This window comes from Amblyomma americanum, chromosome 3 (assembly GCF_052857255.1).
Source record: "Amblyomma americanum isolate KBUSLIRL-KWMA chromosome 3, ASM5285725v1, whole genome shotgun sequence".
Classification (NCBI taxonomy): Eukaryota; Metazoa; Arthropoda; class Arachnida; order Ixodida; family Ixodidae; genus Amblyomma; species Amblyomma americanum.
The window spans coordinates 11694477-11718565 of NC_135499.1; the positions used below are offsets into that span (position 1 = coordinate 11694477).

A 24089-nucleotide genomic window follows, 5' to 3' on the forward strand; every position below is an offset into this window, starting at 1 on the left:
ATGGTCGGCGCATGTGGATCTAGAAATCCGGCTCTCGCTACGCAGAAGGGAAGTTTCAGCTTTTGGTGACTCTTGATGTAGCAAAGGCCTATGACAGTGTAGAACATACTATTTTACTTAACAGACTTTGCTCAGTTACATCCTCCAACGTACATTTATGCGTGTATATCTGAATTTCTGAAGGACAGGTATTTTACTGCGCAGAGGAATCTCCATGTTCTCCAGAGTGAAAGCTTGGGCGAGTTGGTAATGGTTCACTTGCCACATAGCGCAAAACAGACCAGGACGCAGGGAGACAAACAGGATGGGCGCTGCTACATATTATGTTCTACTACATATTATCAATCGAGAGGTTTACCGCAAGGATCGGTACTATCACCGCTGCTTTTTAATATTTTGGTCAGTGACATCCTCATTCGCCCCATTAGAACTTTTTGTGTATGCAGATGACAGCTTTTTTTTGCTTCAGCCAGGGTTATCAAGTCTCTTAATTTACCCGATTCTTCGGGGATATTTGGATCGCCTTGAAGTATAGTTGCACCGCAATAATTTATCCCTGATTGTTGGCAACGGTGGCGCATTGGTATTTGCTCCAGACACCCCTTTGCACATTGCACTAGTCCATCGCTCTATCCCGAATCCACAAGCGGAAGCCGCTAAATATCTAGGTGTTACTTATCGCCCAGCGTTAGCTTGGAGCCTTCATATAAAGAACAATGCGTTTAAAGGAGAACGCGCTCTAGGTCGGCTGACACGAATCGGCAATAAAAAGCTTGGGATACGCCGCGACAAATTAATGTCACTGTAAAACGCCTATGTAAGACCTATACATGAATTTGGTTCCATTCTGTTCTTTGGCCGCGCAAACTACAAGATTCAACCCTTAATCTTACGGGAAAGGCGCGCTCTACGTCTCTGCCTTCGTCTCTGCCAAGGTCGGCTCTTGACGGGTCAGCGACACATCCCGTCTCGAATGAGTGTGCTGAGATTTCCAAGCTTCGGCGGTTCCAACACATATCAGCCAGTTTCAAGGTGAAAAACGTAGCGCAAAGAAACGAGGACACAGAAAGACAGACAACACACGGCGCTTCTGTGTCCTCGTTTCTTTGCGCTACGTTTTTCACCTTGAAGTTATGAACCAACAAGCCCAAGCATATACCCTTCTGAAATATCAGCCAGGTTACGCAGTCCCTTACTAAGTACCACTGATTATCAGCACTTAGCATATAACTGGGACGTCCGTTCGTGTAAACCCAGGCTGTGTAAGGTATCAATGACGAGGTTGCGGTGCAGGATTCCCAGTTTAAATTTATATCTATGCAGATGTGGGTGGACAACGACAAACCTATGTGACGGATGCGGGGAAGTTGAATCTGTAGGCCATTTTCTTCTCTACTGCCCAAAGATCGTATCTCAGGGAAAGATTTACCTGGAGGTCTCTCTCCCTCCAGGTAAGGGCTGGATCCCTTTATCTCTGCCAGTGTAATCGTTCGGTGCCAGCGCCAAAGGATTTGCATTGGGTTCAGTTTGTGGGATTCTCCATGATTGCATAATTGCAACTAGAAGTTAGATTTGGTAACTTTCAAGATTCGTCGAGCTCTTCTTTTTTTCACCAAAATGCTGTTTGTTATTTTGCTTTAAATATTCCTCGGTCGATTTTAATTGATTCATCATCATCATCAATCACCATCCGCCTTACTACGCCCACTGCAAGGCAAAGGCCTCTTTCATGTCTCTCCAATTAACCCTGTCCTTTGCCAGGTCTGGGAGAGCGGCGCTGCAGCCTACTTCACAGAGCCGTTGGATACCTATTCCCTCTTTACGCATTGGCCGCCTTACCCTTCCTCCAGCCTACATCACAGAGCCGTTGGATACCTACTCCCTCCCTACTGATTGGCCCCATTACCCTTCACCGCTAACTCTGGAAGCCGCTTCGCAGTTCGGCAAGCAACATGGAGCCAAATAACCGATCATCATCATCATCATCATCATCATCAGCCTTACAACACCCACTGCAAGGCAAAGGCCTCTCCCATGTCTCTCCAATTAACCCTATCCTTTTCCAGCTGCATCCACCCTTTGCCTGCAAACTTCTTAATCTCATCCGCCCACCTAACCTTCTGCCGCCCCCTGCTACGCTTACTTTCTCTTGGAATCCACTCCGCTACCCTTAAGGACCAGCGGTTATCTTGCCTTTGCATTACATGCCCTGCCCAAGCCCATTTCTTTCTCTTGATTTCGACTAGGATGTCATTAACCCGTGTTTGTTCCCTCACCCACTCAGCCCGCTTCCGGTCTCTTAACGTTACACCTATCATTTTTCTTACCATGGCTCGCTGCGTTATCCTTAATTTAAGCCGAACTCTTTTCGTTATCCTCCACGATTCTGCCCCGTAGGTGATTACCAGTAAGATAAAGCTGTTGTACACTTTTCTCTCGAGGGAAATTGGTAAACTGCCACTCATTATCTGCGAGAACTTGCCATATGCGCTCCACCCCATTCTTATCCTTCTAGTTATCTCCCTCTCATGATCCGGATCAGCTGTCACTACCTGCCCTAAGTAGACGTATTCCGGCACAATTTCTAGGCTCTCGATGCCAACTGTGAACTGTTGTTCCCTTGCTAGGCTGATGAACGTTACCTTGGTTTTCTGCATGTAAGTTTTTAAACCCATCGTTCTGCTCTGCCTGCCTAACTCATTGATCACGATTTGCAGTCACTTCCTGAGTGACTCAGCAAGGCAATGTCATCAGCGAATTGCAGAATTTTTAGGTATTCCCCATTTATTCTTATTCCCAACTGTTTCCAATTCAGGCCTCGCAATACCTCCTGTAAACATGCGGTGAACAGCATTGGCGAGATCATGTCTCCTTGCCTGACGCCCTTCCTTATTGTAATTTTATTGCTGACTTTATGTAGGACTACAGTAGTTGTGCAGTTGCTGTATATATATATATCTTCCAGTATTTTGATATAAGGCTCTTCTACCCCCTGATTACGCAATGCCTTTATGACTGCTGAGGTTTCCAATGAGTCGAATGCTTTCTCGTAATCAATGAAAGCTACATATAGAGGTTGGTTATATTCTGCGCATTTCTCTATCACCTGATTGATAGCGTGAATATGATCTATTGTGGAATATCCTTTACGAAAGCCTGCCTGATCGTTTGGTTGATTTAAGTCTAACGTTGCCCTGACTCTATTAGCGATTACGTTATTAAATACTTTGTAGGCAACGGATAGTAAGCTGATAGGCCTGTAATTTTTTCAAGTCCTTGGCGTCTCCCTTCTTATGAATTAAGATGTTTGCATTCTTCCAAGCTTCTGGTACAGTCGAGGTCATAAGGCATTGCGTATACAGGGTGGCTAGTTTTTCTAGCACGATATCCCCTCCATCTTTCAACAGATCTGCTGTTCCCTGATCCTCCCCAGCTGCTTTCCCCCTTTTCATTGCTTTTAAGGCTTCATTTACTTCATCTTTTGTTACTGGCGGGATGACGCATTGCTGTGCACTGCTGTCTTTTTCATTAACGCTGTGATTACATTGGCTACTGTTCAGGTCTGTGTAAAACTCTTCGGCTACGTTAACTAACTTATCCATATCGCTAATGACATTGCCCTGCCTGTCTCTTAATGCTCATCTGGTTTTTACCTATGCCTAGTTTCCTTTTCACTGCTTTTAGGCTACCGCCGTTCTTTAGAGCATGCTCGATTCTCTCCATATTAAACTTCCTTATGTCGGCTACCTTGCGCTTATTTATTAACTTTGATAGCTCTGTTAGTTCTATTCTGTCGGTAGCGTTAGACGCCCTCATGCTCTGGCGCTTCTTGATCAGATCTTTTGTCACCTGAGATAGCTTTCCGGTATCCTGTCCAAACGTCCTGCCGCCTACTTCTACTGCGCACTCCGTAATTATTGATGTCAGATTATCGTGCATTGTATGAATATCAATATCGTCTTCCTCAGTTAAAGCCGAATATCTGTTTTGCAGCGCTATCCTAGGCTCCTGTGCTTTCCCTCTTACGGCTAACTCGTTAATGGTCTTCTTCTTCACTAGCTTCTTCCGTTCTCTCTTCAAGTCTAAGCTAATTCGAGACCTTATCATTCTGTGGTCGCTACAACGCACCTTTCCGAGGACGGCCACATCCTGAATGATGCCAGGTTTAGCGCATAGTATGAAGTCAATTTCATTTTTTAGTTTCACCATTGGGGCTCTTCCAGGTCCACTTCCTGTTTTCTCGTTTGTGGGAGAAGGTATTCATGATCCGTAAATTATTTCTATCCGCGAATTCAACCAATAACTCTCCCCTGCTATTTCTAGAGCCTATCTTGTAGTCACCTACCGCGTGGTCGTCAGCCTGCTTCTTGCCCACCTTCGCATTGAAGTCGCCCATTAGTACAGTGTACTGTGATTTTACTTTATTCATTGTCGATTCTACGTCCTGATAGAAACTTTCAACGGTCTGGTCATCATGGCTGGATGTGGGTGCGTAGGCCTGCACCACTTTCAGCTTGTACCTCCGGTTCAGCCTATTTACTATAGCTGCTACCCTCTCGTTAATACTATAGAACTCCTCTACTTTGCCAGCTATATCCTTATTAAAGAGGAATCCCACACCTAGCGCTCGTCTATCCTCTAATCCGCGATAGCACAGTATGTGTCCGTCCTTTAGTACTGTACACGCCTCACCTGTCCTAACTTCGCTAAGCCCTATGACATCCCATTTAATTCCCGCTAGTTCCTCGAACAGCACTGCTAGGCTAGCCTCACTAGATAAAGTTCTAGCGTTAAACGCTGCCAGGTTCAGATTCCAATTGCGGCCTGTCCGGAGCCAGAGATTCTTAGCACCCTCCGCTGCGTCACAGGTCTGACCGCCGCCGTGGTCAGTTGCTCCGCAGCCGCTGGGGACTGAGGGCCGAGGGTTAATTGGTTTGATCAAAATTTGTTCTTGGCGCTATACAATATTTGGTCGTAGTCTCCTATGGAAATTTCATTGTGTACGCCCCTACACCTTGGCCAATCCCCGATGTGGGTATGTGACATGTTTTAAGAGGAAGAAGAATTGACGCTATCAAGAACTGACTTGGTACGCCTGGCCTCAATCCGCCTTGTGTAAAGGTTTTCCGCTCGTAACAATATATACTCTAGCAACCGGCCCATCGTGTCAGGTGGCTCGAGAAAGGAAAACAGTACCGCCGAAAAAACACACACAGCAGGAGAATGACGTAGGACAAGCGCTTGTCCTACGTCGTTATCTTTGTGTTTTTCGGCGCTACTGTTTTCCTTTCTCGAGCAATACGAACCATCTAGCCCAAGTAGGTCTTCTAAACTATGTGTCAGGTGGCATCTCAATTAATCGCGGGAGGCTGCTCGAGAAGAGCAATCGGGGTCGCAACCCAACACATGCAACCTAACGCCCATGTTAGCACCTGCCATAGAAGAGCGCATGGCTTGACAGATTAACTACTGGGCCAGGAGTGGCAAGAGGGATCTGTGAGTAAATTACGGTGAACAATATTGACATTATCGCATTGGGAAATTCATGAACACTGGATCTGATCACTGGAATCGAAGTCGGCAACGAATTGCCAGCGAGCCTAATTCGCATTGAGCCCAACTGCAAATCGACCATTATTTTTTTCTAGCACCGTCCTTCAACAGACCTGTTGATACCTGACCCTTGCTTTTCCCCCTTGTGCATTGCTTCTAAGCCTTACTTTACTTCCTCTTTCGTTACTGGTGGGGTTCCTTTTGCTGTGCGTTATTGCCTCTCTTATTTACTACCTGATTACACTTGGTACTGTATAGGTTTGTATAGAACTCTTCTAAAACATTGGCATCATCAGCCTGACTACGCCTCTTGCAGAAAAAAGGGCACCGCCTATATCTCCAGTTAGACCTGTCCTGTGCCAGCTGCGGCCTCCCTATTAATCTCACCCGCTCACCTAACTTTCTGCCGCCTCCTGCTTCCTTTGAAACCCAGACTGTTACCTTTATGAATAATCGGTTATCTTTCCTTCGCTTTACATGTCTTGCCCAAGCCCATTACTTCCCCTTGGTTTAGAGTAGGATTAATGTGCAGAAAACAAAAGTAAGCGAGCAACAGAAGTTCACAACAGGCATCCAGGTGCTGGAAGTGGTAAGGGAATACGTCCAATTATGGCTGGTGCGTCTCCGATCGACCTCGTCTAAATATCGACGTAGACAGTTCACACTCGTTCCGTAGCTTTTCACAAGTTCATAAGCTTCTCATCGCCAACGCCACTAATGGTTGCTCTGCCAGCGTCCGAAATCACTTGAATCATTTTCGCGCTCTAACTTTGTCTTTCGTGTCTATTCATTTTGACGGGAATTAATGTTTCTGCTGACATCATTGCTTTTTATTCTATACCCGGCTATCAATCGTTTTGATACACTGCCACAAAGTGTAGGGGAGGGGACCTGATTGTATTTGTGAAAGCCGCATGGTCTGCACGCGAAATACCACTTCCCATTTTGCAAGCTCAAGTGGTTGCCTTGCGATTGTGTTCACATGTAAGTAGTTGTCTGTTTACTGGCCCCCTTTTTTCAACATTCGTTTATTCTTATCCGAACTCCATACATTATTATCATCCATTTCTCTTGACAACGTGTGTTTGATTGGCGATATTAACAGTGATACACTACACCCTACTCTGCCACTGGTCACCATCTATATCGATCTTCTATGAAAGTTCGGATGCTCCAATCTTGCGTCACAGGCAGCGGTTGTTGAAACTAAGGTCGCTGATCATTACTTTGTCTTCTGTCGCCTTATAGAGTGTTCCAAACCTTTGAATGTCATTAGAACGAAGAAGCAAATTCCCGTTGTTGATCCAAGGCTCTTTGAAAAATACATCCCAAAGCGTGACTGGTAGTCCCTGTTGTGTACCGTTTTTCCAGCTAATCTTTACGACCATATTGTTCAGGTACTAGTTAATTATAGGAAAAAATGTTCCCGTTCTATCAAAGACAGATCACGTCACGAAGAGAACAAATGGCTGCAAATATTAGCTGCAGTTGAAGAATAGAGATTGTGTGGGCCCATGCAAGAAGGGCTTCTAATCGCCCTGAGTTCCTGCTGAAATTTAAAATGTGTAGAAATATTTGGTTGGCAAAGCGAAATCACATGCGCGACAAATTCAATGCATCTCGTTCAGACAAAACAAAACGACGCGGTCACTTGCAAGTAAAATAAGAGAGGTGTCTAAACTTGGTGGTCATCAGATATCACTTGTTTCACATTTTCCTGCAGATGGTGCAACTGTTTGCAATAAATATAATACATTCTTCTCGCGCGTCTCTGGTACTGCTAACCAACACCCTGATATCTGCACTTTAAGAAACAACGCTTGCAAATTTGCGCAACTTCCTATTATTACAGAACATGATCTAGTATCCAACCTTTTCCATTTTAAATATAATAAATCAAGTGGCTACATGGCACTTCCGTGGAGGAGTTAACAGAAATTTTGGTGCTGTTCTGTGTGCTATTAAATTTGCTTAATCATATTGTAGTTAGTGGTGTTACCCTCTTTTCAAGGGAGGTGCACTAAATAAGTACGAAAATTACCGTCAGTTCTGCCGTGTATCTCTCAAATACTAGGAAAACAACTGCAGCTAGTCATGTGAAAGTATCTCAACGCTAATAACATCAGTACGGCTTTATACCAATGCAGAAAAGGCAGGCAGGCACTCACTCCGAGAGCACATTTCTCCCTCAGCTTTCGACACAAACTAGGTTGTATGCGCTCAATTTCTTGATGTTTCGACAGTGTATGCCATAGTCTTTTATTGCCTAAATTCTCATTGTTCGGATCTCGTGGGCCTTTTCTAAATGTTCCAACTTTTGAGAAGATAGAAAATAATTATTCCCCACTGGTCAGTACCAGAGTAATATAACCTTGATAAAAGCCTGAGTACCTCAGGTATCAGTGGACACGGCAGCTGCGTCAAGATGCAGATCACCAACCCTTTCTTGTTCCTCCTCCAGGTATCGCTTGTGTTGCTGCCGGCAACGGCAAGGCCTGCACTGTGCTGCGATGCGCCGACCGACCGGCTTCAAGTTCGCTGCGGCGTCCGCAAAAATCTGATACCGCATCTAGCTTCAGTGGATCACCGTTACTACAATGTCGTGGCCGTCGGCGGCACTCTGTCGGAACCGGGAAACTCACCGCCAGCGGCACCAACATTTGGCTCTATAAATCAATGAACCGACCGTCCAATCGGCAGTGGGCACGGCAGCTGCGTCAGGATGCAGATCACCAACCCTTTCTTGTTCATCGTCCAGGTATCGCTTGGGTTGCTGCCGGCAATGGCAAGGCCTGCACTGTACTGCGATGCGCCGGCCGACCGGCTTCAACTTCGCTGCGGCGTCCGCGAAAATCTGATACCGCATCTAGCTTCAGTGGATCACCGTTACTACAGTGTCGTAGCCGTCGGCGGCACTCTGTCGGAACCGGGAAACTCACCGCCAGCGGCACCAACATTTGGCTCTATAAATCAAGGAACCGACCGTCCAATCGGCAGTGGGCACGGCAGCTGCGTCAAGATACAGATCACCAACCCTTTCTTGTTCTTCGTCCAGGTATCGCTTGGGTTGCTGCCGGCAATGGCAAGGCCTGCACTGTACTGCGATGCGCCGAAGGACCGGCTTGAACTTCGCTGCGGCATCCGCGAAAATCTGATACCGCATCTAGCTTCAGTGGATCACCGTTACTACAGTGTCGTGGACGTCGGCGGCACTCTGTCGGAACCGGGAAACTCACCGCCAGCGGCACCAACATTTGGCTCTATAAATCAAGGAACCGACCGTCCAATCGGCAGTGGGCACGGCAGCTGCGTCAAGATGCAGATCACCAACCCTTTCTTGTTCTTCGTCCAGGTATCGCTTGGGTTGCTGCCGGCAATGGCAAGGCCTGCACTGTACTGCTATGCGCCGAAGGACCGGCTTGAACTTCGCTGCGGCGTCCACGAAAATCTGATACGGCATCTAGCTTCAGTGGATCACCGTTACAACAGTGTCGTGGCCGTCGCGGCACTCTGTCGGAACCGGGAAACTCACCGCCAGCGGCACCAACATTTGGCTCTATAAATCAAGGAACCGACCGTCTACTCGGCAGTGGCCACGGCAACTGCGTCAAGATGCAGATCACCAACCCTTTCTTGTTCCTCGTCTAGGTGGGGAAAAGCTACGGCAAATTACTTCGTAGTAACAATGTCTGCTTGATACTGCTGCCGTGCCCGCGGCCACGATACTGCTGTCGTGCCCGTGGCCACAAATGGCCGCGGGCACGGCAGCAGTATCATAAGCAGACATTGTTACTACTCTTGTGCATCTGATTTTCACTGCGATTTCTTCTATTACTGGGAGGTGACGTTGAATCTAACCCCGGCCCTGGGGACTCTTCCCTTGCCGATCAATTGCAGGCCATTGCGAATTATATTAAAGAAATCAAGGCAGAGCAAACTGCAACTAACCAGAAACTATGCGCAATTGACAAGAAACTTGAAAAATTAACTGCGCTCGAAAAACAAGAATCGCCTTGCACAAAGAGAGTAGCTGAGCTCGAGAAAAACCTTGCAGCTATGACAAAAAAAATTGATGAACTGGAAAATAGAAGTTGTTCTAACATCATTATGTACCGCATTGAGGAAGATGCGAATAAAACTACTGAAACGCTGCTCCAATCTATTAAGGATACCGTATTTGAGGGTCTGGTAGGGCTTAATATTTCAGGAATCGAGAGAATACACCGTCTTGGAAAACCAGACAAAGATTATCCAACAAAATACAGACCTGTAATCATGAAAATTCTCGATTACCGCGATAAGGTCAGCATATTCAAGCAATGCTCGAAATTGAAAGGCTCTGGCTTTTCTATAAGAGAAGATTTTTCACGTGCTGTTCGTGATATCAGAAGAAAAAAAATCTGGCACCGAACGAAAGAAAATCGCGACCGCAAAGAAAAGGTATTTTTAACCTACGATAAAGTGCGAATAAATGGACAGCTGTTTGCTTGGGATAACGACCGAAACGACATTGTAGAAGTAGAAACAAAAAATGAAACACCGCAACAAGAATCTCGAACGACCAAAAGCAAAAGCCGATTACCTTCCTCAATTTGAATTCCCGCAGCATAGCTAATAAGGTACCTGAACTGGAAACTACTTTGCTGGCTATTGAGCCTGACATCGTAACCATCACTAAGACACGGTTGCATCCTGGAATTTCTGACTTCGAATTTTTCCCACCCGGATATACAGTTATTCCCAAAGATAGAAAATCTAGAGGTGGGGAATTCTTCTTAAACAAGCAGTAGTATACTCCATCAAGCCGGAAGTGGCAGGTGTTGAGGCTGTATGGTGCAAGTTCCATTTAATCGATGGCGTTGTTCACGTTGGAGCTGTCTACAGGCCTCCAAATTCCGATGCAATGTATCTAGACCCGTTGTTTGACTACATGCTTAGACATACCTCCGGCGGCAAAATTGTCATGGCTGGGGACTTTAATCCACCAGATATTAAATGAAAATCTCTTAGCCCCGGAAATGCTACAAATAACCTCATGATAGATTTCTTGTGCACGTTCAACCTTACGCAGACTGTTGACACGCCGACTTGTGTCTATAACCAAACCATTTCTATTCTAGACCTATTCTTTGTTTGCGATCCCTTTCCAAGCAGTGCCATAACAATAGAAACACTTCAAGGGCTATCAGACCATGAATTAATAGTGTGTAAATTGCCTTGTCAGCCCTGATCGTAGTGAAAAACGTGTCTTCGCATTAGTGCATTCAATAGGGCCAATGATGATGCTGTGACGACTTATCTCGTTCATGAATACGAGAACTTTTTTCCATTTATGTCTAGATAGCAGTCAAGCATTGACAGCGTTTGTCATTTTTTTAAATCTTTTATTTTTTTTATTTATTTATTTAACCATACTGCAGGCCAATGCTTTGGCCCTAGCAGGAGGGGCATTTTACAAAGAATGCAAAGTAAAAAGGCTACACAAACAAAAGAAAAATGTCCAGAAATTCAACACCAGTAAGTCTGGCAACAAATGAATACTTGTCCACAATAAAATTTGGAACAAAACTATACAAGAAAAAGGACATCAGTCCAAGATACAAAAGTACAACGTAAAGAGGCTTGTTATGCATTGCATGGAAATCTTCGTCACAACAGATCGGAGAGTTGTCAAAAACCAGAATCCCTGGATCATGCGTGAAATAATTCATATTAAACGGAGGATGAAAAGACTCGGATAGCGGAACAAATTTCGCACCATCCCTGACTACCACTCTCCCCTTAATTCATTAAACACGCAACTTAAACATGCAACTCGAAATGCAAAAGAACATTTCTGCATCACTACATTACAAAATTATTGAAACTGCACCAGGCAAGTTTTGGCGTTACTTGAGCACAAAGCAAAAGATAAATCTGTGACGTAGTGCAAGTCATGCACACGCGCCTAGCCGGACAGAAGCAGCCCCCATTTCTGTTATCTCACCGTTTGCCTATATAACCGCTCGCCTTCTTCAATAAAGCGTCATTCATGCACCATGCTTCGTCGTGTCCACAAAGTCTTCCCATGTCATCTCTGGACGGCAAACTTAAAGCAGATTCGTTCAACAAATATTTTCAATCGGTCTTCACTATTCAGAAAAACCACGTTGGCAAGATTGCGCCACAACAATATGCCCACGAGCATCTCGTTGGCACGGCTAAAATTTCTGAGGGTGGTGTGCTAACCTTGCTTCTAAATGTTCATGAAAAGAAAAGTAGCGGCCCAGATGACATTCCTAATGGATTTCTTTAACGTTATGCCAAGCCTTGTAGAAAATATCTTTGTCTTCTTTTCCAGAAATCAATTCGTGAATATTGTATTCCCTCTGAATGAAAAATCGCAAAGTAATCTCTGTCCACAAATCAGGGGATAAACACTCCCTTATCGACCCATATCTCTGACATGTGCATGTGGGAAAATTCTGGAACACATTATCCTAAAATTTCTGACTCAATACGTAGAGGCCAAAAAGCTAATTCACCCTTGCCAGCACGGTTTTAGAAATGGACTAACCACTATAACACAACTTGTTGAATTCGTGCACGATCTTGCGCAAGGTATTAACAATCAGTCGCAATTTGATATAATTTTCCTTGACTTTTCCAAAGCGTTCGACCGGGTGTCGCACCAAAAATTGATGTACAAACTCAAGCATTTAATTGGTGATGGTCCCGTAACACAATGGATAAGCAGTTTTTTGTCTGAACGTTACCAATTTGTGCAATTCGAAAATCATACCTCCGACATTGTTCCCGTGGTATCTGGTGTCCCCCAAGGATGTGTACTGGCGTCTCTTTTATTTTTTCTATTTATTTATGATATAACTAACCAAAATGAAGTACAAATAAGACTGTTTGCAGACGATTATTTATTTATTTATTTATTTAGAAATACTGTCAACCCTCAGTTGAAGGTCATTACAGGGAGGGATGTTACATATACGTTCATGCAAAAAAAAAAACTGCCAGATACAAAAAGAAATATGCACATGCACTACAGCGCCCTAAGGATATAACACAAGATACGATATACAGACTATGTATTCAAATGTTCACCCAGCTGCCGCACGCGCACAAACAGAAAAAAAAGAAAAAATAGAGAAAAGAGAAAAGAAAAAGCACTTTACAATATCCACACGGTACAGTTTTAGTGAAGAACGTTGATTGCATTCGTAAACAATGCGCTATCAGAACTGCGAACAATTTCTGTAGGCAGCTTGTTCCACAGCTCTATTGACTCTGGAAAGAACGAACAACGAAAGACATTGGTTCGGGACAAGTATGGTCGAATAGCTTCACTATGATTTAAGCGGGAGCTCAGTCTGCCTGGAGGTTTTAAATACAAGTCTTTATTAATTTTTAGTTCGCCGTTAATTATTTGAAATAGCGTTTTTACTCTCTGTCTCTTGCACCGATCTTCCAATAATTCAAGACCGCAAGACTTTAACATCGCAGAAACTGAGTCTGTCCTTCTATATTTCGAGCAAATAAAGCGCGCCGCCCGGCGCTGCACCTTCTCCATTTTGGCCCACATTACCTTTTGATGGGGCTTCCATGCTACTAATGCATATTCTAGGGATGGTCGAATAAGAGATCTGTAAGCCAGCAGTTTAACATCTTTTGTTGCCCTCCCCAGTTTTGCTCTTAAAAAACCCAATTTCTTCTGTGCCGCTGAGCACACTCTTTCTACTTGATTGTGCCATTTTAAATCATGCGAAATAGAAACACCAAGATATTTGAAACAAGAAACATTAACTAGATTGTAGCCTTGAATATCATACTGAAAAGTAAAGATATTCTTTTTTGCAGTGATATGCGTGTATGTGGTCTTATCAAAATTAATTTGCATTTCCCACTTATCACACCCACTCCCAAACGCCTGAAGGTTTCGGTTGAGCTTAATCTGATCCTCTAAACAAGATATCGGCGCAAAAATCAAGCAGTCATCTGCAAAGAGTTTTATCTTAGCAGAACTATCTAAAGCGGTTGCTACATCATTGATGTAAAGCAGAAAAAGTGCTGGCCCTAACACGGACCCCTGTGGCACTCCTGAGTATACATCTAGAAAACCAGACTCGGAACCATCAACGCGAACTGCCTGCTTGCGGTTAGTTAAATAATCTTCAATCCATTTTAGAACGTCGCCATTTATACCAGCTTTGTACAGTTTAAAAAGTAATTTACGATGAGGAACCTTATCAAAGGCTTTGGCAAAATCAACGCATATAACATCTGTTTGTTCACGGTTGTCCATAACTTCGAAAAAATCGTGCAATGTCTCAATGAGCTGCGTCACTGTGGCAAGACCACGTCGGAACCCATGCTGGCATGCGCAAAGGAGGCCATTTGATTCTAGGAAGATAATTATATGTTTTGTTATGACGTGTTCCATAACCTTGCAGCAAACTGACGTAAGGGATACAGGACGGTAGTTATTCATTAGAGTACGATTGCCACTTTTAAATACGGGGACAACTATAGCACAACGCCAGTCCTGGGGCACGGAATGGGTGCTTAGTGATTTCTGAAAAATAATAAACCAAATAAAATGATATCCACTCAGCATACCTTTTCAAAAAGCCAGTAGGTATTCCGTCTGGCCCAGAAGCCTTCTTGTCATCTAACTGTAGCAACTGCTGGAATACGCCCCTCTGAGTAAATTTGATAGCGTCCATGGAACTTTCGCTGAAAGATGCCCCATCATCTACCGGAAATGGTCGATCACTGCGCGTGAATACTGATTGAAAATATTTGTTTAATCCTTCAGCGATAACACATTTTTCTTCTACTAGAACATTTCCTAACGTCATTTGCTTTATTTTTTCCTTTCTGCGGTCTAAATAACGCCAAAATTTTTCTGGGGAAGTCTTAAGAAAATCACTTAAAGTGCGATTAAAAAATGTTTGCTTCGAGCTGAGTAACAAAGCCTTTATTCCCTGACGTACTGCGTGTATTTCCCTAGGATCTGCTTTTCCTCTGCGCAGCCTTTTTAATTTCCGTTTCGCGTGAACAATATCCCTCGTTATCCATGGGTTACTCCGCTTCGTTTTCTTGAGTCGGGTCGGAACGAACTGATCTATGCAGACTTGAATAATAGTTTTAAAGCGCTGCCACAACTCTTCAACTGTTTCGACCTCGGAGACATTTTCAAATTCGTTGAAACACTTTTCTAAATCTAGAATAGATGTATCATCGTCCTTAGCATAGTTTTTGATTTCAACACGTACAGTAGGTTTTGTAGGTGGTGGTTTACAAGTAAGCACATTCAGCAAAATGATTTTGTGATCGTATATACCATCCGTGACTGCCATTTCATAATCGCCTACTTTATGGGAAAGGAACACCAAGTCAAGCAATGATTGCGATTGAGACGTTATGCGTGTGTTTTCCTTCACTATTTGCCTTAAATTATGAAAAAATGTGATATCCAATAATTTTTCGGCACTAGAAATTTCTGTATTTCCAGGCGAAATAAGTTCCCAATCGATATGTGGCAAGTTAAAATCACCAGTCATTATTAGCCTGGTGTTCCTGTTTACATGTGAGCAAAGAAATGTATTTAACATATCTAGAAAATCAGGTGAAGTAGTTGGCGGCCTATAAACGACTCCTATGAGGTACGACATGCCAGAAAACATGATTTTACACAACACCGATTCCGACATGTCACACATAACCTTACAGGCTGTCAGCGATGATTTAACAATAATGGCCACACCACCACCACCACGAGAGTCCCGATCCCACCTAAACATTGTGTAGCCAGGAGGGATAATGCAGTCGCAAGAAATAGCACTGTTGAGCCATGTTTCTGTAATGCAAACGACGTGCGGTCGCTCAGATAGCAACAGACATTCTAATTCAGTAACCTTGTTAAGAATACTGCGGGCATTGAGCGAAACGATTCTGAGCTATGCTGTATTTGAGCTGCAGGAAGGCATGCCCTCCTTGTCATTGCAAGCTTCCTCTGACACTTTGCGATTGCTATGGCGGCCCTTATCACGGCGTTCTTGGCAAAGAATACGCTCGTTGCGACTGTGATCCCAGGCATATAGACGGTCATCAATCTTAAGCCTATCATGAACCAGAGACACCTTTTGCTTGTTGTCCCTTTCTATAATGGCAGATTCCCATAATTTCTTTCTAACGTCTGCAGTTTCTTTTGCATAATCATTGCTGACATGAACAGATTTTCCCTTAAGTTTCTTGCAATTTTTTAGAATGCTGTCCTTTTCCCTGCTGTCATAGAATTTCATTATGATAGGTCTATGTTTTCCTGGCTTCTTCCTTCCAATACGGTGAATTCTTTCTATTGTGGTGACTTGGACACCTAGTTCTTTTTTAGAAATGTTGTCCGCAACAGCTGCCCTCAGATCTGACTCTGTTTCGCTCGCCTCTTCCGGGACACCAAACACTAAAAGGTTGTTACGCCGCCCACGGTTTTCAAACTCAACTAATTTTTTGGCCTGTTGCCTGACAGTATCCTCGAGCTTTTCTGTTTTTGTGGTCATTTCCGGGATTACCACTAGGTAATCTGACAGCTTTTCTGTCCTTGCTGAGAGAACACCAATTTGTTCTTGAATTGAATTAAGTTTCCGGTCGGTTTCTACCTGGTTGTCTAGAATGGCCTTCAAATACTCTTCCGTCGGGGGCCCTGGATTCTCCTCAATATCTCCCGAAGACAACAACAACAGCATCACTGGCCAGCAGTCAACCAAAATGGTGCGACATCTGCGAGGGCACGGCAGAACTATGAGAAATCTATCGTCACTGCGATAGGAAATAGAATTAGGCCACGAACCAACCTGCAAAACGAGCAGAAGCTTTTCAGCCATGCTGTCCCTCAGGCGCGTGCCGTGCCCTCTGAGGCCGTGGGTGTCGAGGTGCTGCCTTTGCAGAAGTTCCGCCGATGACGTAATTCTCGAAGGAAGCTTGTCGGCGAATCGGAAATCCGTCATGTCCCCCATGCGGCCAAGTAGGAATGACGGGCCACGCGGCTTGCATGTTGTCGCATCCGATAGCATGTCGTTGTCGAGATGACATGGCAGGCAGGATGGCAATCCATCCCAGGTGATCGCTGTATCCGAAAACCACGACATGGCCTGCAAAACGAGCAGAAGCTTTTCAGCCATGCTGTCCCTCAGGCGCGTGCCGTGCCCTGAAATTAAACATCAGTCTGACCAGATCAAACTAAATAGCGCTTCGAATAAAGCTTTTCAGTGGTGTCATGATTGGAGTATGGTCATTAACAAAGACAAGACTGTTTCTATGTCCGTCACAAAGAAAAAAAATCCGCTTAAGTTCACTTATGGTTCTGATAGCACTGCGCTACGAACTGTTACGGAATACCGATATCTGGGCATCCTTATCTCATCCGACCTGAACTGGACAGCGCTCGTCTGTTCTGCGCTGCTTTTCTAGAAAACTATGTACCAACACGCCCATTTCGCCGCATTAACCACGTTCAGTATGTAGCAAATAAGGCAATGGACCAGCTGCTTTTCCTCAAACGTGCCTTGAAAAACTCACCACCCGAAATAAAGCTTCTGGCATACACTACACTTATATAGCCGGTATTAGAATATGCTAACATTATATGGTTTCCTTATACAGGTACTAGCGTAGCCGCACTGGAAAGTGTGCAGCGAAACGCTGCGTGATTTATCTATAAGCAGTACAGACGCACCGATTCACCTACTGAACTATTGCATCGCGCAGGAGTTCAGCCTTTATCTATCCGATCGAAACTGCACCGCTTGAAATTCCTATACATACTTCTGCACAATTCCTCTAAGCTCAACTCTGAAGACTTCGTCAATATAAGCCACTCCAGAATCACCCACCGCAAACATCCTCTTACGCTTGAGGAATTTTTTGTTGCAATTACACATTCTATTTTTCCCCTTTTCTGCGAGCGGTGCGTGCATGCAATGCCCTTGACGCTTCGATTGTAATGCAGCCGACAGTCCTCAAATGTTTGGAGCTTGCCGAGCTAAGTATATTGCCACAAAACTGACTAAATGTTGTTAAAATGTTGGTAATATATATTTTGTTCTGTATAACTGATTACCTCGAATTTGTTTGTTCTTGTTTTGCTTTAACTAGACCCATCCTTTTCATTGTACAACTGCTTACTGTTCTATCTCTGTTTTATCTGGAAGTTGTGTATTTTTTGAAGTGCGCACACTCCTGTCAAAACCCCGGTTGGGGTTGACAGTATATCGAAATAAATAAAAAACAAAAATGGTCCTCTTCTTTTTGATCTATATGTCAATGACATCGGCGCTGCTATCCTTACCCCTACTTTTCATAACGCAGACGACACAGTTATCCTTTCTCAAGATTCCCGTTTGCAAGATGCAACGTTTGGCGTCCTGAACTCGTTCGAAAAAAATGCAATTAAAGTGAAGGCCTCCAAAACGCACCTTATTTGCTTCCACAATCCCTTGAAGAAAGCTGCTTTTCGACCCTTCTTGCTATCGCTGTACCTGTTCATCTGTTCAATAACTGGGTGTCTTACTTGACAGTGACTTCGCCTGGAATTTTGACCTGGCTTATGTATTAGATAATATAAGGTATTGTAAGTTTGTACATTGATTTCACATGTTTTGGGTTATAGCATGGTTCATTTTGAGATTACGGCATTTAGTCACTGCGCGATTCAATGGAAAAATAGAATAAACTCCATGCTTCGATCTGTTCTGAAAATTATTAGCTGATTTTTGATTATCTTCCAGCGCTGACCTTTTGAATGCCTTGAGATGCTCAAATTTCAACGCCGTTCTGGAAAGACTGTCCTCAGACATTTCTGGCCACACAAGTAAAATGTTCAATATTTTTCTGCGCGTTGCCTCCAGCCTAAGTTTCGTTTTCGGGTGCCTCGCTGACCGAAGCGTGCCCTTGTGGTAGAGCATCCGCCTTGCATTCGGGAGGTGCCGGGTTCGATCCCTAGCTCTTCCTTGTACGCACCAGTTTTTAATGGATACAAGATATCCCCCGGCATGGTGCTCGGCTCTTCTAGGGTGAGATGCTTGGTAATGGGTCCTGGACAAAACAGTTGCCTTGACGAATCAGAGATAAGTTCGCCGTCAAGAAACCCTACATCCGCCTCGTGGTGTAGAAGCCCAGCTTGTGACCCTTTTGAAAAAGGGCCACAAATGGCCTTCTACCGCACGAGGCAGAATTAAGGTTGCTTGACGGCGGAACTTACCTCTGATCCGTCAAGGCAACAGTTTGGTCTAAGATCCTTTTCCCAAGCATCTCATCCTAGATGAGCGCAGTGCCAGGGCGGATGAAATCTTGTACCAAGACCACAGACCATTGGGCGAGTAATTAATAATAATAATTGGTTTTGCGGGAAAGGAAATGGCGCAGTATCTGTCGCATGTATTGGTGGACAGCTGAACCGCGCCGTAAGAGAAGGAATAAAGCAGGGAGTGAAAAAAGAAAGGAAGAAATAGGTACCATAGTGGGTGGCTCCGGAATAATTTCGACCACCTGGGGATCTTTACGCGCACTGACATTCCACAGCACACGGCCGTCTTAGCGTTTTGCCTCCATAAAAAACGCATTATGATTCATAGCGCAGCAACAAAACAGGGGAATCGTAACGCATACCCACTAGCCCGAACCATCACCCTGTTAAGTTATAAAAACGCAGCCGCCGCAATCGGGTTCGAACCCGGAAACTCCGGATCAGTAGCCGAGCGCCCTAACCACTGAGCCACCGCGGCGGGTACTTGGGCGAGTTGGTGCATTGGAATCATGCACAAGCGCAAAAAACCAGGACACAGAAGGTCTGAACAACACGAGCGCTACCAGCAAGCGCCTTTCGCGGGAAAACAAAGTACTAACCTTTAGTACTCTACCTTTCAAAGTTTTTTTCTTCATGCTCATTTAAATCCTGCCTAACTGCATAAAATCAGAGCCTTAGAGCATATACTGTCATGCCACTTATTCTGCTTACGGGTAAGAATAAAGAGCGAGCAGAGCAATTTATGGTTTTGATGTCCTGTAACCTGCTTAAATATGTTTCATTTCCGTTTCGATTTCAAATGTTCCTTTTTACTTTTGTTCGTGAATATAGACGCTTTTTATGCACTATATCACTACATGACACTGCTTGGCTGTTGTGTATTAGACAGTACTACCTCACACTTCATTTCAGAGTAAGTTAAGTTGGTTTGTTAAAAACCAGATGTATACGTAAAGAGACAAGGAGGGCAATGTCATTTTCAATATGATAAGATAGTTAATGTACCCGAAAAGTTCCACGCAAATCCATGCTGTAGCCAATGTAATCAGAACGTTAATGATAGAGACAGAAGCGCACAGGAATGCGCCATCCCGCCAGTAACAAAGAGGAAGTAAAGAAAGCCTTAGGAGCAATGGAAAGGGGAAATGAAGCCAGTGATGATCAGGTATCCGCAGATCTGTTGACGGACGGAGGGGAGATTGTGGTAGAAAAACTAACCACCCTGTATACACAATGCCGTATGACCGCGACCGTACCAGAAGTTTCGAAGAACGCAAACATCTTAATTCATAATAAAGGAGACGCCAAGGACTTGAAAAAGTACAGACCTATAAGCTTATTGCCCGTTCGTAGCCTACAAGGCATTTACTAAGGTAATCGCTGATATAGTCAGGGCACCCTTAAACTTTAATCAACTAAATGATCAGGCAAGCTTTCGTAAAGAATATTCCCCAATAGATCATATTCACACTATCAGTCAGCTATTAGAAAAATGCGCGGAATATGATTAGCCCCTATATATGGCCTTCGTTGATTACGAGAAACATTTGACTCAGTGGAATCCTCAGCAGTCATACAGGCATTGTGGAATCGGGGTGCAGAAGAGCCATATGTCAAAATACTGGAAGATATTGTTACGGGGATGTTACGGCGGTAAGTCTATATTGGCGGCTGCTCTGAGATGGCCAGCACTCAGCTCAGAACCGAGCGCCCAGCTACAAACTGTCAACGTCGTCGTCGTTCAGCTCACCGCCACTTCTTCGTTCATGATTCGTCCACTTGTAACACTATCCCCCTCGGCTGAAGGCAACGTCCCGGTGCGTGTTAGGCGTGCGATGTCGATGGTGGGTGATAGGGCTTGAGGCGAGCTACATGAACGACTTCGGACTTCAGTGGAGCGGACGTCGACTTTGGGTGCAGCGGCGTGATTTCATACGTTACGTCGGTCACTGCCCGTAATACACGATAAGGACCTGTGTAGCGCGGCAGAAGTTTTTCACATAACACCACACGACGGGATGGGAGCCACAGCAAGACGAGAGATCCGGCAGGGTATCGCACATCACGGTGCAGGCCATCGTAGCGGTGTTTTTGAGCTTCTTGGGAGGCGGAGAGCTTGTGTCGAGCAACCTGGCGGGCGGCGTCTGCTCTGGCGATAGCGTCACGCGCATATGTAGTGACAGGGCCAGCTGTGGGCAGCAGAGTGTCGAAGGGCAGTAAGGAGTCTCGTCCAAAGAGAAGATAAAAGAGCGAGTAACCAGCGGTATCATGGCGCGAAGAGTTGTAGGCGAAGGTGACAAAAGGCAAGCTTATGTCCCAGTCCCGGTGGTCGTCGGATACGTACATGGCGAGCATGTCTGTCAGCGTGCGGTTGAGACGCTCCGTAAGGCCGTTCGTCTGAGGATGATAAGCAGTGGTGAACTTGTGACGAACGAAGCACGAACAAAGGATTTCGTCAAAAACTCGGGAAAGGAAGCAGCGGCCACGGTCGGTAAGGAGTTGACGGGGAGCGCCATGGTGTAATATGACGTCGTGCAGAAGGAAGTCAGCGACGTCAGTGGCGCAGCTTGTTGGAATGGCGCGAGTGATCACGTACCGCGTGGCATAATCGGTGGCGACGGCAATCCACTTGTTCCCCGTGGAAGACTCCGGGAAGGGCCCAAGCAAATCTAGCCCAACACGAGAAAACGGGTCGGTCGGGATGGGGATCGGCTGCAGGTGTCCAGACGGCAGGACAGCGGGCTTCTTTCGGCGCTGACAGACGTCGCAAGCGGCGACGTAGCGTTGGACGGAGCGGTACAGACCAGGCCAGAAGAAACGCCGGCGCACGCGGTCGTACGTACGGGAGACACCAAGATGACCAGCCGTAGGTGCGTCATGCAGTTGTTCGAGGATAGTGGACCGTAGGTGGCGGGGAACAACGAGCAAGTTCTCAGCGCCATCAGGTCGCATGTTGCGGCGGTACAGCGTGTTCCCGTCCAGCAAAAACCGGGCCAGAGAAGTGTCGCGGCGGTCGGTGCTGAGGCGGTCGATGAGAGAGGTGAGGGTGGGATCCAAGCGCTGTTCGTCGGCAATGTGGGAGAGGTCGGAGATGGAGAGGACACAGGCATCCGACTCACAGTCTGTAGAAGGATGATCGACGGGATAGCGGGACAGGCAGTCTGCATCTTGATGGAGGCGACCGGACTTGTGAACCACGGAAAAGGTGTATTCTTGCAATCGCTATGCCCACCGGCCAAGACGGCCAGTAGGGTCCTTGAGAGATGAGAGCCAACACAGGACGTGGTGGTCGGTTATAACAGTGAATGGGCGGCCGAACAAGTATGTGCGGAATTTTCCAATGGCCCAAACAAGAGCCAGGCACTCGCGTTCTGTGATGGAGTAATTCTTCTCGGTGGAAGAAAGAAGACGGCTGGCGTACGCAATCACGCAGTGCTGGCCGCGTTGTCGCTGAGCAAGGATGGCGCCAATTCCGTGACCACTGGCATCGGTGCGAAGTTCAGTCGGGGCAGACGGGTTGAAATGGGCCAATACAGGAGGGTTGGTGAGGACGGCGATAAGGCTGGAGAATGCAGTAGCCTGCTCTGGGCCCCAGGAAAAAGGAACGCCTTTCTGCAACAGATTGGTGAGAGGGCGAGCGACGGCTGCGAAGTTCGGGACGAACCGGCGAAAGTAGGAACAGAGACCGATGAAGCTGCGGACATCACTGGGCGAGCGGGGACAGTTAAAAGCACTGACAGCACGAACTTTATCAGGGTCAGGTTGTATGCCACTCGCATTCACCAAATGGCCGAAGACTTTGAGTTCGCTGCGGCCGAAAGTACATTTTTTTTAGTTGAGTTGAAGACCTGCGCGGCGGAAAAGTGCCAAGATGGACGAAAGGCGAAGCAGGTGGGTTTCAAAAGAGGGCGAGAAAACAATTACATCATCTAAGTAACAAAGGCAGGTCGTCCACTTGAAGCCCCGGAGTAACGAGTCCATCATCCGTTCAAATGTGGCAGGGGCGTTACAAAGGCCGAAGGGCATGACCTTAAAATGGTAAAGGCCATCAGGGGTGACGAAAGCTGTTTTCTCGCGGTCTCTTGCGTCAACAGTGATTTGCCAATACCCGCTACGAAGGTCGATGGAAGAAAAGTAGCGGGCGCCATGTAAACAGTCCAGGGCATCATCTATGCGCGGAAGGGGATAGACGTCTTTCTTCGTGACCTTGTTGAGATGACGATAGTCGACGCAAAACCGCCAAGTTTGGTCTTTCTTTTTCACGAGCACGACAGGAGATGCCCAAGGGCTGTTTGAAGGCTCGATGATATCGTTGGCCAACATCTTGTCCACCTCCCGCTGGATGATCTGGCGCTCTGGTAGCGACACACAATAAGGCCTCCGGTGTATAAGTCTGGCATCTCCGGTGTCAATGCGGTGAGTCACTACCGATGTTTGACCCAGAGGAGCAGAAGCGAAGTCAAAAATGTCGGAGTAGGACACCAAAAGGTTGTGAAGATCCTGTGCATGCTCGGGGCTCAGGTCAGAAGCAATCATCGCAGAAATGGATTGCGGAACGTTGGCCGGGATGTCGGCCGCTTGAGAGAAAGTAGAAGGCGGTCCAGGTGAGAGAGCAGTGACGGTACAGTCGGTGAGAGAAGACAAAGTAGCAAGCGATATGCCTGCAGGAAGAACTTGTGGTGACAAGCTGAAGTTGAGGACAGGAAGGGAGGTGCTATTCTTGGTGACGGTCACGATGAGGTGCGGAAGAACAACATTGCGGGAGAGAACGACATCGGCGAGTGGACAGGCAAGATAATCCCCATCAGGAACCGCAGGAAATGGGGACATAGGCAGATAAACGGCAGAGTCGGGGGGCAGGCGAGCGTACTCGGTGGAGCGAAGGCGGGGCGTGGAGCTTGAGGGTGTGTCGGCTGAGCTGAGAGGCAGGTCCAATCGTAGAAGGCCGCTGGAGCAGTCGATAAGGGCAGAGTGAGCGGTTAGAAAGTCTAGACCAAGGATCACATTGTGAGGGCAGTGTTCGAGGACGGTGAACAAAACTGGGATGTGACGATCGGCAAGAGTGACGCGGGCAGTGCACAGGCCAGTGACGGCAGCAGTGCTGCCATCGGCAACGCGAACGGTGGGCGAAGCGGCAGGGGTCTGAACTTTTTTGAGGCGACGGCAAAAGGATGAGCTAAGAACCGAGCCTTGGGCACCAGTGTCAATCAGGGCAGAAACAGGAACACCGTCCACAAAA

General features: G+C 46.0%; 1 protein-coding gene and 1 pseudogene across 2 annotated transcripts in view; both read left to right on the forward strand.

Moving 5' to 3' along the window:
* The window catches only part of LOC144124453 (indolethylamine N-methyltransferase-like), a 245642-nt gene that overhangs the window by 124381 nt on the left and 97172 nt on the right, over positions 1-24089 (forward strand). The gene's annotated exons all lie outside the window — the stretch shown is intronic.
* LOC144126313 (uncharacterized) lies at positions 8633-10149 on the forward strand (annotated as a pseudogene).